The following is a 19,679-nucleotide window of genomic DNA, read 5'->3' as shown; positions in this document are numbered from 1 at the left end:
CCACCTATATGGTAATTCACGGATACATGTTTTTTCCCAAAGGGGATAACTATACATTTCTTGGCATTGAGCTTGAGCCCATGGCTCTGGCACCAAGCATCTGTTTCTGTAAGGCCCTTTTGTAGAGTATCCACATAATTTGGGGATTCAATAATGGTTCCCAGTTTGCAGTCATCTGCGAACTTTGTTATCCAGAGTCCCTTAGTGTTGGCCTGTACTTCAGAGAAGTAGATGACAAACAAGAGCGGTCCCAGGACTGAACCCTGAGGTACTCCATTTGTCACTTGTCTGGAGCTGGATTTGGAGTCGGCTACTTTTACAGTATGGGTTCTATCAGTAAGCCAGTTAGCAACCCATTGGGTGACGTAGGGATTAATGCCCAGCTTAGTAAGTTTATCTATGATTCCAGAGTGGGGGATGGTATCAAAGGCCTTGGCAAGGTCTAGATAGGCTGTGTGGACCACCTTACCCTTGTCCATGGCTCTGGAGACTGATTCGAAGAAGTCAATCAAGTTCAGGAGACAAGATCGGCCCTTCACGAACCCAAACTGGGTGGGGTCTACTGTTTGAAGGTTGCCAATATCTTTGTTTATAAGTTCCATGATAATACGCTCCATGGCCTTGCAGATAAGGCTTATCAGACTGATGGGACGGTAGTTTCTGGGATCCAAGGTGGATCTCCCCTTGTGGAGTGGGATAACTGTAGCTGTGCGCCACTCAGTGGGCACGAAACCTGAGGTGAGGCTATGATTAAACATGACACTTAGGTGAGGTGCCAGTTCATATTGTAGTTCATGTAGTACACAGCCCGGGATGTCATCTGGTCCCATGGATGCTGTAGTCTTAGCTTTGGAGAGTGCGATTTTTACCTGTGTGGCCATTATTACCGGAATTTGGCAATCTTCCGGTATTGAGATGGGCCATTTAGGGGGTGAGAGGGGGGTCAAGTTGGCACTGAATCGATCTGCCAGGATATTGGCAATATCCTTGGGATCACTATATTTAATGCCATTATGTTTTAGCTTAGAGCAGATCTGAGCATTGCCATTTAGATTCTTGACATAGTTATAGAATGCCTTGTGGTTGTCTTTGGAATCTTTGGCAATTTTATTTTCATAACTAGCTTTGGAGGATTTTATGAGGGATCTCAGTTTCTTACTGAGGCTGGTAAGGAAGTTTTTTGCATCCTGGGATTTTCCTCTTTTCTGCAACAGTTTCTTCCTTTTGTTGTAAAGTTTGTTTATGGCAGGGGACCACCAGATTGGCTTCTTTTTTTGGATGAGAGCATCTTGGTTCTATTTGGGATAGCACAATTTATGCATGAGTGGATGTGCTCGTACAGTGCCTTAGTGTAGGATTCAGCAGTTGAACTTTCAGCTCCCGTCTGCATGGGTGTCATGAAATTTGTCACTTCTGACTTGAGTAGCATGAAGTTGGCTTTGGAGAAGTTTTTTATGGAGGTTTCCTTACTGGGGGGTGGGGGTGGGATGTGGATGTTAAGGATGATTAGCTTATGGTCAGACGTGACTAACGAGCAGGTGACCATAGGTGTGGAGCATTGATTTCCCATGTTGGTAATGACCAAGTCTAGGATATTGGAGCCCCTGGTGGGACTATGGATTAGTTGATCCAGGGCATTGGAATTTATGATTTCCAAGAACCGTTGGGCAAAGGTGTTGGTACATGAGTAGCTTTCCCAGTTAATGGCAGGGTAGTTAAAATCACCCAGTATTAGGGTGTTTGGTTCTATCTTAATATTTTCCAGAATGTTTAGAAAGGTGTAGTGAGAATCTTGGGGTATGGTGGGGGATCTGTAGCAAGCTACAATTTGGATTGCAGTCTTACCTAGTGTTAGTTGTACCTGGAGAATTTCAGACGCATTGTGTTGGGCAACTAGCATGGTGGTGTGAATATCCTTGGTGAATATTGACACTCCTCCACCTTTAGTGTTAAGGTCCTGCTTTGGTGGCCGAAAAGTGTGGTAAGAGTTGGACCCTGGTATTGCAGGGGTGCTCTCTGGAGCCTTGAACCAGGTCTCAGTTACTGCACAGATATCGACGTTCTCCATTTTTAGGAGTGCCTCGCGAGTGCATTTTGAGGTTTAGACTTCTAGCACTGAGTAGCATTACCTTCAGATTTTGCATGCTTGTACCTGTTACGGTGGTGGTTTTGTCCTTTGAACTTTGCCTAAAAAAGGCACTATAGGGGTGGCAAGAGTCTTAGCCAGTAACCTGAATCCCAGGGGCGACAGGTGCAGACCATCTCTGGCAAAGCATCGTGGTCTGTCAATCATGTCGTCCCAGGCAGACAGATACTGGATCCCCTTTGAATGACACCAGAAGCTTAGCCAATTGTTGAAGTCAATCATTTTGTCCTTATATTGTGGTATCATTCTAGGTAAAGGCAGGATGCTACTCAGGGCTAGGGTCATACCTGCCTGGGCCACATGATCCGAGAGCTCTTCCATGTCTCTTTTCATGTAGTCCAGAGAGGTACGTCTGAAGTCATTCACTCCAACATGGACAATGACAGAGTCATATTTGTACTTGTTGTGGAGTGACTTGAGTGCATGCGTTATGTGGTGGATCCTGGCACCTGACGGGCAGCTGACTGTAATTTTCTCCTTCTTCAATCTGGTGAGAGGGACATCAGTGTGCCGGACTATAGAGTCACCTATGACTAAAGTGTTAGGTACATTGTCTTGCCTTAGGGGCTGTTGGTGGGTGGCACACTGGTGTTGTGACCTATGTGACACTTTGGTTGTGATTGGTGTTTGTTTGCGTTTCAGCTTTGGAGGTCCTTGTTGCTTGGGCAGGTTAGAGTTAAGGACCTCTGCATATGTGGATTTAGTGTTGCTATATGTGGGTGTTGGTGGTGTGGGTTTAGAAGTGCTATGTGTTGCTTGAGGTGTAGTGTGGATGTTAACCTTCTCCTCTTGACTGTCTAGCACAATCTTGGGTGGAGAGAGCTTTGCTTCCATTTTGGCTATGTAAGTGCATCTCTCACAGGTTGTAGTGTTGGGTGGTAGGAGGAGAGGGTTGTCTGTGTACATGAGGCAATTGCTGCATTTCCCCAGTATTCCCAGATTCACCAGGTGGACAGGAGAAATCACCGGAAGCTGACCCTTGGACATGCCTATTTTGGTGCTTTTTTTTTTTGTAAAGTACAGGAGCTGTTTTCCCTTACCTTAGCAAGGTACTTTGCAATTATAGGCTGTTTAGTGCCTACTATTAATTTCTCCTTATTAACAAGGAGAGTTGAGTGCTTGTATCAGTTTAAGGCTTCTAGTGCTTTCCAGCAGGTATTAGAGAAAGTGCTAGTCAAAGGGATGCTTAAAGGTAAGATGAAAAAAAATGCACACTGTAGTGTGCACTAGAGAAGTTAGATGTGAAAGTAGGTAACTTAAGTTTTGCCTGTTTAAAAAGTTAAGGTTTAGTGGAGAGTTACTATTTTTAAAACAGCAAGATGGGTTGAAAGGGGTGTCAGTTTTGTATTCCGGTACTATAGAATACAGTAGGATGGTCATTAAATTTAAATAGTTGAAGGGGAGGGGTTTTTGATTTAGTGATTACTCACAAAAGCCAGTGAAAGTAGAGAGGAAATGAAATATATGGTCAGATTAACATAAGAGGCAGGCAACTAGAAAGACAGTGGTATTTAACAAGACAACTGTGACTGGGTGGGAGAGCGGGATCTGCCTGACTCAGAAGAGAGAGAGAGCTGTGGTCTATTTTGAAGTTTTAATATGCTGTTAAAGCAGAATGCAAGTAAAACACAAGGTAAAGAAAACAAACTACAGTATTTAAAATATACAAAATACAAAAAATAAAAGCAAACTAACCTTTCCTTCACAGCAAAGTGTAGCAGAGTCTGGATGAGCCTTTCTGGTAGTACTGGAAACTATTGAGGATTGAAAGGGTGAAGTTTAAGAAAGGAAAGAAAGAAAAAAAAAAGACCTAAAGACTTTAAATGCATGTTCTAGGCATTCTATATTGGTAGCCATTGCACGAAAGAGGAGGAATACTGTGAAATACTCAGTTACATAGTATAAAGTTTTAGAAGAAAACATTAGTAGAAAGATACCCATGCAGTAAATATGGAAGTGCAGTATTGACAGCAACTCTAATGGTGTTTACTGAAGGACTATGGATGTTCCTTCTCCACTTCTGCCATCTGCATGGCAAGTTAGGGTGGCTGCCTTCTGTGAAGGTCATTATATCTTTGGCAGTAATGCTCATCTGTCTTGGGTATCCTGGTTTCCTGGCTCAGGTTGTCTTCTAGGTTGGTCCACAAATCGATTTTTCTGAAACAAGGCATGACATCAGAGTCCAAGGAAGTCATAGTGACACTTTATTCGGCCCTTATCAAACACATCATTGAATATAATGCCCTCTTCAACATGTACCCAACCAGACTTGTGCAACAGTTGGAACACCCACAAAGGTTCCTTACCAGGAGAATCCAGAATATAAACACATTGTCCTATACAGATTGCCTTAAAGCCCTATCACTATACTATGTCTCCTATACGTTACTGAGAGGCGATTTATGCCTGGAATACAAGGCATCCTCAGATCCAGCTCTGATGGACCTTTACACATCTGCCAAATGAAGAAAATCAGAACTACTAGATAGGAGGATTTAAATTTTTGCTTGTGACATAAGTAAGACGTATTGGTGAGACAGATACGTGTCTCAGAGATTTCCCATACACTGGAACAAGTTCCCCGTTCATGTGAAGCAAAGTCAATTCTTAACCCTATTTAAACTTAACCTTGAGAAATGAATGGGAAGTCAGAAATTCAATGTAGTTCTGGCTGCCATGCCTCTGACAGACAGAGGTACAGTGTAATGCCCAAACTAACATGCTCTCATACCTCTCAACCTGGAGACATGCACACATCGATAAAAGGTCTATTTGATCAAAATCCAAAAACTCTAAACACTGTAGCTTGTACATTTCTGTATACAGCTCATTAACTTTAATACTAAAATATGTGCTAAAAATGAAATTTAGGAAAAAAAAATATTAAAATATACATGGAATGGCAGAAAAGCAATGTCTCCTTCACCCTATATATCTGAGGTACTGCCAAACATATATATTCTCAATATGAGATTCATCCAATTAGGAAAAAGTACTATCACAGTTAACACACGAGAACAACAATCATTTTTATCATCTACTCCCTTTGAGCTTTAGTAAATTGTGTTGCAATCTTGCTGGAGCTGAATGTAAAGGCTGTTTCCAAAATTGTGACTAAAGGTTGATGATCAGTGTCTATTTTAACAGGTCTACCATGTAGTCGTTGAACTTGGAACACGAGAAAACAAACTGCTAAAAGTCCTTGTAATGTAACATCAGCAATTTCATTCTTCAAGGGCAGCAGGCACTGAGTTTGTAGATGTAAAGTTTTTTGCCGGTAGCAACCTCTTCATTAGTTACAGTTCTTTCTAATGTGGAAATATTCAGAAGATTTTTACTTCCACAGAGATTGTGCTTATTGTTGACTGATATTAGTGGATTGTAATGATGGATATTTGAGTGACCTTTATTTATTTATTTTACATTTGTTGACCAGGATAGTCCGACTGGATACATGTCCATTTTCAGCGGAGGTCCGGGGAGAAAAGCTCCAAGATAATAATACACATCGAACATTTAGTAAATGTTAGTTTCAAGCAGATTACAGTCATAAGCAATACCAACATTTAGCACATATAGTACTTATTATAAAACACTTTACAAAACATAACATTATTTTCAAAGTTAAACATACATAACATTACATTCATGTTTAAGACACACTGAGCAGCAGTTATACAATTGACCCTTCCTAAAATGGAGTGGTAGAAAAAAGTTAGAAGTAGTTGAAGGCAAGGCACCTAAGAAAGAGAGGGGTCATTAGTCGGGGTTAATGCAAGGACATAACCAATGAGTTTTGAAGTATTTCTTGAGTTTGTTTTTGAATTGAGTTAGTGAGGGTTCTAGGGTCAAGTCAGCTGGGAGTCTGTTCCATATTTTTCCAACAGAGTTGGCAGAGAGTCCCCAGCTGAGTAGTTTGATTTGTATGTTTGAACTAGGTGTCTAGTGGATGATCGCAGTGGCCAGGTGTTGGTGTAGGGGCTGATAATATTTTTTAGTGCAGGTGTATTTTCTGGTTGGTAAAGGACTTTATGTGCCACTATTAGCTGGTTGAACTGCAGTAGGTTTGGCAGTTCAAACCATCCTAGGCGATTTAGGTTGTGACAGTAGTGTGTCCGGTAGGCTGTGCCATTAGCAAATCTGGCAGTGTGATTATAGCAGGATGATAGTTTATTAAGATCTATTTTGTTTAAGTTGGTGAATAGAGGTGAGGCATAGATAAGAATATATATATAATGAATATGCTTCACCTCAAAAAATCTAGATCCGTCAGAGCCACAAGGGCGGGAGACTTAAACCTCGACACGGCTATTAATAGGACATGCTGGAGGGATAGATTCATCACCCAAAGACTCCCTATGCTGTGGAATAAAATCCCGGTATATGTGAGGCAGAGCACCTCGCTGGCCTTGTTCAAGAGAAATCTTGACCAATGGATGGGAGATCGCAGATATACCCCAGGGATTACCTCAGTGTCACTGCTCGACAGAGGCACAGCAAAATAATGGGTATAGTTCCCCATACTAAAGGGGTGGCGTAAGCCACAAAACTATGGGCTAGGCGTGTAAATGCCCTCGGGCAGATAGCCTAGTATGAACCTATGAACCTATGAACCTAAGAGTTGATAGCAGATGGGAATGGGCAATTACAGTTCTAGCAAGTGGGGTAAGGAAAGGTTTGATTCTGTAAAGAGAGCCAAGTTTTTTATTAAGGGTTTTGATAGTTTGATTGATATGCGCATCAAATTTCAGGTTATCAACTATGACACCCAGTAGTTTAGTTTGGGCTTCTGGGGAGATGATAGTGCCATTGTTAGCAGTTATGTTGAAGGCTGGCAGGGGGGTCCTGCATGTGGTGGAGAAGAGGAGCAACTTAGTTTTGTTGGGGTTTAGGATTAGAGAGCCATTTTTCCACTGTATTGAAGGTAATTTGGGTTAGTGTGAATAAAGTAGCTGGTGAGGTGTCAGAACAAATCAAGGTGGAGTCATCCGCATATTGAATGCAGGTAGCATCTGGGATGACTGAATGAAGGTCGTTGATAAAGATGGAGAAAAGAAGGGGTCCTAGTATCGAGCCCTGGGGGACTCCTAATGTGATGGGTAGGCGAGATGATAGCTTGTCCTGCCATAGGACTACTTGTTGCCTGCCCTGCAGGTAGGATTGAAACCATTGGAGTGCATGGTTGTTTAAGGAGAAGGCCTTCAAGGTATTTATAAGCATTTCATGGTCAACCATGTCAAAAGCCTTGGATCTAGAAAGAGTGCCGAGGATAGTTTATTATTATTGCGGTTGTGGTTAATGACGTTCGAGAAAGACAGGAGGGCAGAAGTAGTACTGTGGTGTGGCTTAAAACCATGCTGAAAGTTGGACAACAGCTTGTTCTGTGTGAGGTAGTACATGAGCTGTATGTGTACACACCTCTCCATAATTTTAGCTAGAGGTGACAGAATAGCTATGGGTCTAAACTTTGACAGTTCAGTGGAACTACTTCCTTTATGGAGAGGTATGACATGGGAAATATGGGAATTATGGTTGCAACAGTGAAACACGAAGAACATCTACCCATTTCAGAATTTCAGAAAATGTCAGTCATCACATTTAGGTTATCCTTGCCAGGGTAGCCCTCGGCCTGCCTGAATACCAGAGACTTAGTATTTCTGTGTCGGTTGCTGTCACTTGAGGACTGATGTCAGGTCATCAGTGGTATAAAGGAAGGCAGCTGATGCCATTACATCAGTCTTTCTTGCCATGGAGCCCAAAGAAGAAGCAGTTCGCATGAGTGCCAGTCGGCTGCTACCTGAGTTTCATTTCCGAATTGAAGTTGAAGTCTTCGAAAGCTAAGTACCCCATTGGGGATCCTTTTTTTCTTGCACTCAGATGTCAGAAAAAATTAATAATTGTCTCACCTGTAGAAAGCAAACACCACACCGGGACTTCAACTCTTACTGCATCACTTGTCTAAGCCCAGACCATGACGTCCCTCATTGTCAGTTCTGTGCTTTGTTTAACGCCAGAACTATTTGTTGTTGGGCCTTTATTGTAGCCAGATATTTCAGTTTACAGTCCTTGAATTCCGATATGGCTTCAGTAAGCCATCCGACAGCAGATCTTCCAAAAAAAATGTAAAGATAAAGACAGAGACAGACCGCACAGGACCATACCTTCCGACGAAGCTACCACTAAGCTTGTCAGTCCTCCAGAACTCAGTGAGGTGCTTTCGCAGCCCCTGATGCCCTCTTCAGACAATTCACAGGGCCGGAGTCCTGCCATTTACTCTTCTTTGTCAAAGGATCTTGCAGTCGTCTCTACCTTGGATGGGTCCGGAGTCGTTGTACAGGCACCAACATCCAAGGAAGTCCTTCACAACACCGTATCCAAACATAAACCGACATTTCTTTCATGGCTACTGTTCTTTCTAAAACAACAGAGTCCCTTAGGCCCAGAGGTTGAACCATCCATAAGAAACTGACTACCAGCCATTCTCTGGCACCTGCTCCCTTGCCTCAGTCTCAAATGCTTAAAATGGCAGAGGATCTTATCATGATGATTAGAGGAAGCCAAGCCACTCCCTCAAAAACAAAAATATCGGTCTCCAGATGTTTTGTCTGAACAAGAGACAGATGAATCCGATGCATCTGACTATGAAGACATGCAGCCCCTCTCTACATATGAGGATTTTGAAGCAGTGGAATCTATTCCTTCAGCCTCTCCCCCAAAGGATTTTTCCTTTGGGAAAATCATGCATACTTTAAGGGAGCATTTCAAATGGGAGAGTCAAGACTACCCACAGTGGAAACAGAGACTCAGAGAGTTCCTGGACCTTCCACAGCACAGGCCCTTAGCCATCCCCCTCGTCCTAGATGTGGTGGATGATGTCTTTCTTGAATACAGCTTGACTCCAGATGCCCTCTATCCAGCTCCCAGAAAACCTGATGGGTACTAGAGAGTCCCTGACTTTCACAGGTATCTTTTCAAAATCCCAACAGCAGACCCTGAGGTCATTACTCAAGGCACAAAAGGGGTTAAAGCTACTTCAGCTAAGAATCCCACTCCCTCAGACAGGGATTCTTGAGCACTGGACAGATGGAGTAAAAAAGTATACACCTCAACTACTCTTGGTGTCAGGGCACTAAATTGTCAGTTCCATATACTTAAATATCAGCAACATACTTTGGAAATCCATAAACAAAAAATGTCCTCCTTTCCTGCATGGGCAGAATCTAAAGATTTACAGGAATTAATGCACTCTGCTGGTCAAGTAACTAAACACACTTTGCACTGTGGTTTTGATGCCCTAGAAGCTTCTTGCAGGGCAGCAGTCACTGGATCTGTCATTAGAAGACATGCATGGCTTAAGGAACAACCCCCGCCAGACCATGTCAAATCAAAATTGTTGGATGCACCCTTGCACAAAGATAACTTATTTGGTACTAAAGCAGAAGAGGTGTTAAAAAGCTGGAAGAAAAAGCAAAATCTATGTAGACTGTTAAAGATTTCTTACAGGTATAGCCCCCTAGGTTCAGCAGGCATTTTTCTTCCAAGCACTGGTCCTTTCCTGCACCTAATAATCAAGGCCAGCCTAGACCCTGTGGAAACAGACCTCCAAGACAGCAGTCCCAGGGGTTGCAAAGATCTAAGCAATGGACTGCCTCCACTTCAAAACCAGGGAGTTCTGAGCCACCCCCTTATGGTAAAAACTCGCAATGATTCACCTCCACCCGACCTCACCTCTGCTCACCATCACATACCCCTAGAAGGAAAATTCTCCTTTCACTCAAGCACCTGGGCCATCATTACCAAGGACCAATGGGTTCTGAATATTGTGTCTCAAGGGTACACATTTTCCTTCCACATCCTTCCAACCTCAAAAGGGTTCCCAGATCTAGCACCAAATCAGTGGGCAGAGGCTCAAAAGCAAATCCATACCCTGCTCTCCTTGGGAGCAGTAGAACATGCTCCTGCAGAGCAGATAGACCAAGGCTTCTACTCCAGACTTTTTCTGGTACCCAGAAAAAAGGGCACCTGGCGCACTATCCTCAAGCTATCCATTCTGAACACTTTCCTGGTGATCCCAAAATTCAAAATGCTCACCCTCTAGCAGCTGCTACCCATGCTCTTCAAGGGTGCTTGGCTAGCCACCCTGGACCTAAAAGAGGCCTACCTCCACATTCCCATCGGGGAGTCCTGCAGAAAATATCTTCACTTCAGGGCAGGATCTCAACACTTTCAGTTCTCTGTGCTTCCTTTTGGCTTATCTACTGCTCCAAGAGTTTTCACAAAATGCCTGGCTCTGGCCATTGCTTTTTGCAGACAAAGAAATATTCAAATTTATCCCTACTTAGACAACTGGCTTATTCAGGCAGACAGCCAGGAAAAGCTGCTCAAAGACCTGGCCTTTGTAAAGGACCTACTAACCTCCTTAGGGTACACAGTCAATGAAAAGAAATCCAAGCAGGTACCCACCTAAAGGATAATCTTCCTGGTAGCAAGTCTGGACAGCATCCCAGATGGCATGCCTAATACCAGAGAAAAAAAAGTTTCCTATCAGCTTACTTCTCTCAACTGGCCACCAGGCCCCAGCTTTTTGAAAGGGAAATCCTGGAAGCCCTGGGGTTCATGGCATCTTGCATACTCATTATTCCATATGCCAGACTGCATATGAGGAAACTTCAGTGGTTCCTAAAGACCCTTTGGTGTCAACACTCTCAAGATCTAGAATCTCTTTTACCTATTATTCCTTGTCTGAGGAAGGAATTTCTTTGGTGGGCAACAGCTTGCTCCTCCAACAAGGGACTGCTTTTCTCCACACACATCACTGCCCAGACCCTCACCACAGATGCATCAGATTACGCTTGGTGTGCACACCTGGATGGCAGGTGCATACAGGATTAATGGAACCCCCAGCAATTCCCCCTGCACATCAGTGAAAAAGAGATGATGGCTGTGCAGCAGGCCTTGATAGCTTTCAAACCCCTTCTCTCTCCAGTGGATTTCCTGATCAAAACAGACAACACCACAGTGATATGGTACATCAGCAAGTAGGGAGGGACTCACTCCTACACGCTGTGCAGGCTGGCCATGACCCTTTGGTTTACAGCCTCTTCCATGCAACTACACCTGTTAGCACAATACCTGCCAGGCTCTCGCAACTCCCTGGCAGACCAATTAAGCAGAAAACTTTTGGACCCCATGAGTGGCAGCTCAACAGAAACATCTTCTTACTAATAACTCAGCAATGGGGAACCCTGGTGGTGGATCTCTTAGCCTCACACACCAACCATCAGCTCAGCAAATTCTGCACCAGGGAGCATCACTGCATGGCATAGAAAGTGGATGCCCTGTCCTTCCCCTGGGTAAATCTCTCAGTCTGTGCCTTTCCTCACCTACCTCTCATTCCCAAGGTACTGATCAAAATAAGGGAGGAAAAAACAAGGACCATTCTCATAGCTCCAGACTGGCCCAGACATCACTGGTACCCCTTGCTGTGCAGCCTGTCCCCACTGCCCCCATGGAATATCCCTCATATTCCCAACCACCTAACCCAGAGGGAAGGGGAATTCATGCACCCCCAATTGCAGACACTCAGTTTGGCAGCTTGGCTTATACCCTGAACAATCTGCCATCCTCAGTAAACCGGTTCTGGATGTTATCCGAGAGGCCAGACACCCTAGCACCAGAAAGTCTTATGCAGATAAATGGAAAAGGTTCTGCACCTGTATCCAGGTTAAGGGGACCAAAACGCACAGCCCTCCATCACTCTCATCCTGGATTACTAAGCTGACCTTACTACACAGTGGTCTCTCTTTCTCCTCTATAAAAATTCATACCTCTGCTATTTCAGCTCATTTTCCTACTGAGCAGCCTCTTTTTTTCACTCCCTCTGATCCAACAGTTTCTCAGAGGGGATAACAACTTGAGGCCCCCCAGAAGGGCATCGACACCAGCTTGGGACCTTAACTTTGTGTTGGAAAAGCTCACCTTGCCTCCTTTTGAACCAGCTTCTTCTGCAGAGCTAAAATTATTCTCCTGGAAGACAGCCTTCCTCCTGGCAATCACTTCAGCCAGAAGAGTCTTCGAGCTGCAAGCCCTCATGGTAGTGGAACCCCTTCATCATCTTCCATGCAGGCAGGGTATCCCTCAGAACTAATCCATCCTTCATGCCCAAGGTGGTGTCCAGTGTGGCTCTCAACCAATTTATCCATTTGCCCACCTTCTTTCCTAACCCTCAAAACAAGTGGGAAAGAATTCTGCACTCTCTAGATGTGCACAGACATCTCAGATACTATCTGGACAGGACTAAACCCTTCAGAAAATCTGATCAATTGCTGGTTAGCTTTTCTTCAGGGGAAGAGGGCAAAGCCATCTCCAAGCAAACAATTTCCAAATGGATAGCACACTGCATCCATTTTTGCTACAAACAGCATGGCAAGCCTACCCCCAAGAGGGTCAGGAAACACTCCACCAGAGCAGACTACACCTCTGCAGCTTTCCTCAGAGGAGTCTCCACCAGGGACATCCTGGAGGCGGCCACCTGGACATCTGTTCACACCTTTATCAAACATTACCACCTGCCTCTCTTTTCCAAATCCAGGGCAAGTTTTGCCTCTGCAGTCTTGCAGGGCATGCTAGCCAGCCCCTAGCTTCCTTGACTGCCTCTACCCATTTCCTCAGCTTTGGGAATCTACCCAAATGTAATGACTGCAACAGAGAAACATTATGAACACAGTACAGTTGTGTACACTTACCATAAATGTAGATGTTCGAGTGTCTTCACTGTTTCAGTCCTGTTTTCCCTCCCTCCCTCCATCCCCCTTTCTTCTCTTTCTCCTTTTATTTCCATTCTTCCTTGTTCTCCTTTCCTTACAAGGGACATATTGGTGTTTAGTTTCCACTAGTGAGGTTCTGCCACCAGACCCTGGCCTCCTATTTTGGGGGGCTCCTGACCGGTTAGGGCAAGAAAAACTGATGTAATGGTGTTGGCTGCCTTCCTTTATACCACTTATGACTTGATGTCAGTCCTCAAGTGACAGCAACTGACGCAGAAATACTAAGTCTCTGGTATTCAGGCCGGCCGAGGACTACTCTGGCAGGGATAACCCAAATGTGATGACTATAACAGTGAATACACTCAAGCATCTACATTTATGGTAAGTGTACACAACTGTAATGTTTGTCATTATTGGTTCATGCATTTTGTTTCATTGCTTACTGAAAGAATGTTTAAAACTACAAATTTGAAACACATTCTAACAAATGGTACTGTGTTATACAAGGAATATCATTTAATACACTCAGGAAGGTGAATCAAAGAACACATGCATGTATGCACATCCCTAACAATGTGTGCAAGGAGCCTATGGTTTGAAAGCAGCTAAAAGGTAAGTGTAATCCTCCACTGGCCAGATGGATTTTCTTTGAATGTGAGTTTTAATGCCATTTCAATGAATGTGATTTTCAAGGGCAGAGTAGTGTACTGGTTATGTTAAATCTATTTTCATTTTGAGACTGTACTGTTTGTTGAGCAAATGGCTATCAGTGTTTATGCTATTTTAGTTCAATATCTGTAATCATTGTAGTAAGAAAGCAGTATGCACACTGACAGGATTGAACAGTGTTTATGGTAACTGGGGAGAAATAGCCAAGTAATGGAACACTGGAATGGCTGAGTAGGAAGCTGCTTTGGGGGGGGCAGGGGGTTGCCACAGGAAGGGCTGCTCTGGGGGGACCCAAATGCCAATTGGCAGTAATTGTGGTATACAAACTAATCAAAAGCTGTGTAGTGGAACCAAAGCTGTTCAGTGTGGAACAGTGGGTTTATTTATGGTCAATTGCAGAGTGTTCCGTATAATCCGGAGCACTTGGCTTCTCTTTTATGTTTTAACTGTTTGTGGACTGCCAGGTACTATGATCGGAAAAATCCCCACAATAGTTATACTTTATTTTGTGAAGGGGAGAGGCAGCAAACTCAAAGACCACAGCAGATGGCACAAACTCTAGCTACTCCAGTGGTCCTTAGTGTGGGTAGTTGCCCGCCATTAATTCAGTTATGATATTTGTGTTTTTCTGGAACACCCATTTTGTTTGGTGTTTAAGTAGTCGTTAATATATAATTAGTGAGCTGGTGTGAAATACTTAGTTATTTAAAGCAACAAAGTCCAGCAGGAAAACCTTTGAAAGAATTATTGCCTTGTCATTTTACTCCCCGCTGGCAAAAGGCAGTTGGATTCCTCCACTGCATGTCTTGACAGAAGGAAGTAGCCACTGGTGATTTTAAGTCGTACAGTAAAAGTGGCTTTTACTGCGTATGGCCATCTTTGGTCTGCTTTACTGGTAATATAGTTGTTGTAATGTATATTGTGTTAATTAAACATCATACATTCCTTAGGGCAAAATAATTTGGATATTTGGTTATATGTAGACATATTTTTGAAATTGAGACTAGAGGCAGAGTAAGTAAGTCATGGGTTTGCCACCTTTTCAAATGCCCAAAGAGGGACTTTTTTGTAGAAAAAAAGTTTTTGCAGGACAAATCATTCCCACAACGAGTGCAAAAGACAGGGCTTCATTTTTTTTTCTAAAATAACAGCTTACTCTTGCAGCATTTCAGTTGTTTATGTTGCTCTATATACTATTTAGGTGCTTCAGATACAAAGTCAGTGTTTTATTCAGCTATTAAAGAAAACTTAGAAAATTCATTCACTGCAGATTCATGTTTTCAAAAAAAAACATTCTGTACAGTTAACTTTAACTTTCTTTTTATTTGTATTTCTGGAAGTACACTTTATTTTAAGCTTCAGCCAATCAGAGCAATATTTTGACAGAGGTTATGAAAGATTAAACGTAATTTCCATTTGCAATATGTAGATATTCCACATCCATCCATTTATTTTCTGCTTAGTGCTTTCACTCAGAGATGGAAAGTTGGAGTTCATTTGAAAAATCTGTTTACACGGAATTCTTTGACCTAATTACAAACGATGGAAAAATCACAGCTCAGTTACTTAATCAATGGGGCGGCAAAAGCCGACGCACACTGGCTAGGCTAGGCTTAAAAATGCCCTAAGGCAGATAGCCTAGTACCTACCTATGAACCTGTGTACCTATTGATGTGAAATATAAGCTATGTCCGCTGACAAAGAAGACCTACAGAACTTCAGCATACAGTATGTCATATTTAAAAAAGCATCTTCAGACATCACATCCTATCACACTTGGAAAGCTAAATAGTCTGAAAACAAAAGCAGTTGATTTCAAGACTGACAAGTTGGACAAGAAACTGTTGACTCAGCCGTCTGTTGCAGCACTCATTGGTTCTAGTCATGTCACACAGTCCAAGGTGGATAGTTTGATCATTGACTGTGTGGTGAATGACATGCACTATTTCAGCAGTGTCAAACAGCCATCCTTCATCAACCTTGTAACTGCCCTGCAGCCAGGAAAGGTGGACATGAGCAAGAAAACTCTTGTTGAATAGGTGGAGAAACAGTTCAGTAATATGAAGGAGAATCTGATGGAAACTTTAGCAAGTGTTTTAACTGTTTGCACTACAGCTGACATTTGGACCCGTCAGAATCATAGTTTCTTTGGCATCACTGCCCACTGGATTAACTGTAACACATTTCACTGAAAGTCAGCTGCTTTGTCATGCTGCAGAATACAGGGGAGGCATACATATGATCTCATAGCATCAACTCTTCAGAGCATTCACATCAAGTACAAGGTAGATCAAAAGGTGTGTGCGACAATTACTGACAATGGCAGCAATTTTGTAAAGGCTTTCAATTTCTTCGCAGAATGTGAGAGATCTCAGACTACAAGCATTCTGTCCCAAGATGAGGATGACGATGGTGAAGTGATTTACAGCAGTGTGACAGCCATGCTGAATCAGTCAGGACAAAGTGAGAGCACCTATTCACTGCTCCCCATCTGAGATGTGCAGCACATACGTTGAATCTAGATGCCGTGCACAATGCTGAATCTGTTTGTGATGATGCACAGTATAAAAAGATCATTTGAAGCACCATGGCCAAATGCTATGCTGCTTGGAACAAGGCTAGTCACAGCACCTAAGCTGCTCAGGTGGTTTGCAATAAGTGTGATCTGGCATTGATTGTTCCCAATGTGACACGATGAAATTTCACTGTGGTGGTGGTGCTGTGGTAGTGTTGTCGCCTCACAGTAAGACGTTGTCCCGTTCAATTCTCAGTTAGAGCGTCTTCTGTGTGGCGACATGCGTGAATGGGCATTCCTTCATTGAAGGTTGTGCGTCAGGCCCGGCAAGTCAGCATGTAAAAATCTACTGCCAATCATTAGCGGACCAGAGTTCTGCTGTGGCGACCCCTAACCGGGAAAAGCCGAAAGACTCAACAACAACAACAACATGCGATGGAGAGAATTCACCACATTGCAACTCTGGGTGAAGGCTTGCTGAATGAGATATGTGAAGAGATTGGAATTGCCATCTTCAGGCTTGCTGAAATTACATTTGTTGCTGAGTATGTGTAAGCAATGCAGCCCCTGGCAATGGCTCTGGACATTCTGCAGCCAGAGCTGAAAAGCTTAATGGGAATCCTGATCCCCACCATTATGTGCTGGAAAAACAAGTCGTCTGAAGTCAGGCAGTGTGTGAAGCTCATTGTGCCGTTAGTTGATGCTCTTCTTAAAGGCATTGAGGCTCGGTTTGATCACCTTCTGGAGTGTGAAGAGCTCATTCTTGATCATATAGTGCATCTGCAGTTCTGTTTGTGATGAATAAACGGAGAAGAGCAGAAACTCAGAGGCAAGACTCTGCTCCTTGATGCCATGCAGAAACTGGATGAACCTGAGCATGGGTCACCTGAAGCTTCTGCTCTAACTGCTGAAGAGACAGCTTCTTCAGCTTCAAAGAATCGACAGCAGCCAGTGTCAGCATATCTTCTCAGATGGAAATGTATCTGGCTGACCCTTCCAGAGAAATATCTTCTCTCAACAGTTGTCCTACATTCAAAAAGATATTTCTGAACACTAATACACCTCTGCCATCTAGTGCACCCATTGAATGCCTGTTCAGTCTTGGTGGACAAGTGCTCACTGCAAGAAGAAATAGACTCACTGACGAACACTTTGAAAAGTTGCTCCTCCTTCAAGCCAACAAAAATGTGTAGTCATTGTTTCGTCATTGTGAATAGTTATATATAGTGATATTTTGGTTGACTTTGTTGTGATAGTAGTCTTGGTATATCTATATGACATCCTGTAAGCATTTTTCTGTCCTCTGCATCAGTTTTAGCAGATTAGCCTAATATACATTGTTGAAAATTTGATGGGCTTGTTATGGTCTTGTGTTGCTGGCTGTGTGTACTTTGGTTTAAGTATTAAATTGTGACTCTCTGACTATAAGGACTGGTCTGTGGGACTTTGTAAGCTGTAAAATGCTATTTATCTTTATTGTATTATGGCATATACGGCTTTAATAATACACTCATATTCATGTGCAGTAAGCATGTTCATAGGTAGGTACTAGGCTATTGGCCCTAGGCCTATATAAGCCTAGCCAAACAGTACCCTGGCTTTTGTCACCCAAGAAAATTATTTTCCTGTGCCCCTGTCAAGCAGAGTCACAGAAGTGATCCCGGGGTGAATTTCCTATCTCCCACCCAGTCATCAAGATTTTTCTTGAAGAGTGCTAATGAGGAGCTTTGTTTGATATAGATAGGTAGTTTGTTCCAGAGTATGAGAAGTCTCTGGGACAGGAATCTATCCCTCCAGCATGTTCCATTTGTTGTGGTGACAAGATTTAGGTCCCTAATGCGTGTAGCTCGGAAGGATTGGGATTTCTTTACGTGGAGCATGTCCAACAGCTCTGGATTTGACATAGCTTTGTATGTTGGACAGAGATCACCTCTGAGTAGGCGATATGCGACAGAGCAAAGCTGGAGTTTTTTGAGACTGTCTGCGTAGGTCATCTGTTTAAGGCCAGTAATCCTCTTTGTGAGCTATTTCTGTGGCCTTTCCAGTTGTAGATGTCTTGTGAGGTACATACCAGAAGGGGCGTTGTACCCTATAATGGGTCTATTGAGTGACAAGTAGAGGGGAACAATGACCTCTTTTTTTCCTGGATGAGAAACCTTTTGTGATGAGGTGTGCCATGTAGAAGGATTTTCTGACTATTGTGATTATCAAAGGAGAGACTACTGTCCACCTGTGTCCCAAGGTCTCTTATCACACTTTAGGTGTTAAGTAGACTACCGCTTATGTGGTAGTTCATGGGTACAGAGTTTTTACCAAAAGGGATGACAATGCACTTTTTGGCATTGAGCTTGAGGCCATGGCTTTGACACCAGTTATCTGTCTCAGTGAGGCCCTTTTGTAGGATGTCCACATTGTTAGGAGTTTTGATTATGGCTACTAGTTTGCAGTCATCTGTGAACTTTGTTACCCAAAGACCTTCTGTGTTAGCCTGTACTTCAGAGAAGTAGATACCAAACAGGAGAGGACCTAGGACCGAACCCTGTGGTACTCCACTTGTCAATGGTCTGAAGTTGGATTTAGAGTCTGCTACTTTCACAGTATGGGTTTTGTCAGTGAGCTAGTCAGCAACCCATCTTGTGACATAGGGATTTATACCTAGTTTAGTGAGTTTATCTATAATTCCAGAGTGGGGGATGGTGTCGAAAGCCTTGGCAAGATCTAGATCGGCTGTGTGAATTACCTTATCCTCATCTACGGCTTTGATGACCGCTTGTATTCCTTACACACAAGTAATGTATGAGTAGATCAGAATATGACAATTGATAAACTATTTACGTAAAAGTAACTCAATAGTAATAAGTTACTTTAGTTAGTAACTAGTAATGGTACTTGTGTATTATCACAACCAGATTTCTGAAGGCACCCACATTATCATATTTCTGGGAAAACAGGAATGTCACCATTGAAGTGGGTGTGTAAAGACGTAATAGTGTGTCACATTGGGTATGAGGCAGCAGGAGGAATAATGGTGAAATTTCAGACTCCCTCCATGGTGGGTCTCATGTCTGAGGTCCCCATTTGCACTTTACTCTTTAATTCTGTCAGTCACTGTCTCCACAGCTATCACCCTTCTACCTCTTTTTCATTTGTCTGTGGAACATCAGTATTGCAAAAATGACATGCACTATACCGATGTAATTTAATAATTCGGAAGCATTTGCACTTGGATTGTTTGAAAAAGTGTTTTTCAGTTGGATTTTGAACTTGGCTTAATGTTTAACTTTGTGTGTAGCACTTCTCAGATTTTATGGGCAAGTGTAAAGAAGTAATGATCTTTGGAGTGCAATGCATTTTCAGGGGGCTTGAAATTTTGAGAGTGGAAGGAGTATGTGATCTAAGGTTCAAATATTATCCTGCTTTGACAGCGAAACTTTGTAAGACTTCCACACTGAACAGGAGTGGAATTTGACTTTAGCTGAAATGTGACAGTAGTGTTCAAGTGGTTTTGATGGAAAGGGTCTACTTCACGTTGTCGTAAGCTGAATATCGAGTCTGATATTGTCAGCACGACAATATCGAAAGT

This window comes from Protopterus annectens, chromosome 12.part0 (assembly GCF_019279795.1).
Source record: "Protopterus annectens isolate FY-2018-M chromosome 12.part0, PAN1.0, whole genome shotgun sequence".
Classification (NCBI taxonomy): domain Eukaryota; kingdom Metazoa; phylum Chordata; order Ceratodontiformes; family Protopteridae; genus Protopterus; species Protopterus annectens.
The sequence above is the reverse complement of the archived record's forward strand: the minus strand, read 5'-3'. Positions refer to the sequence as shown.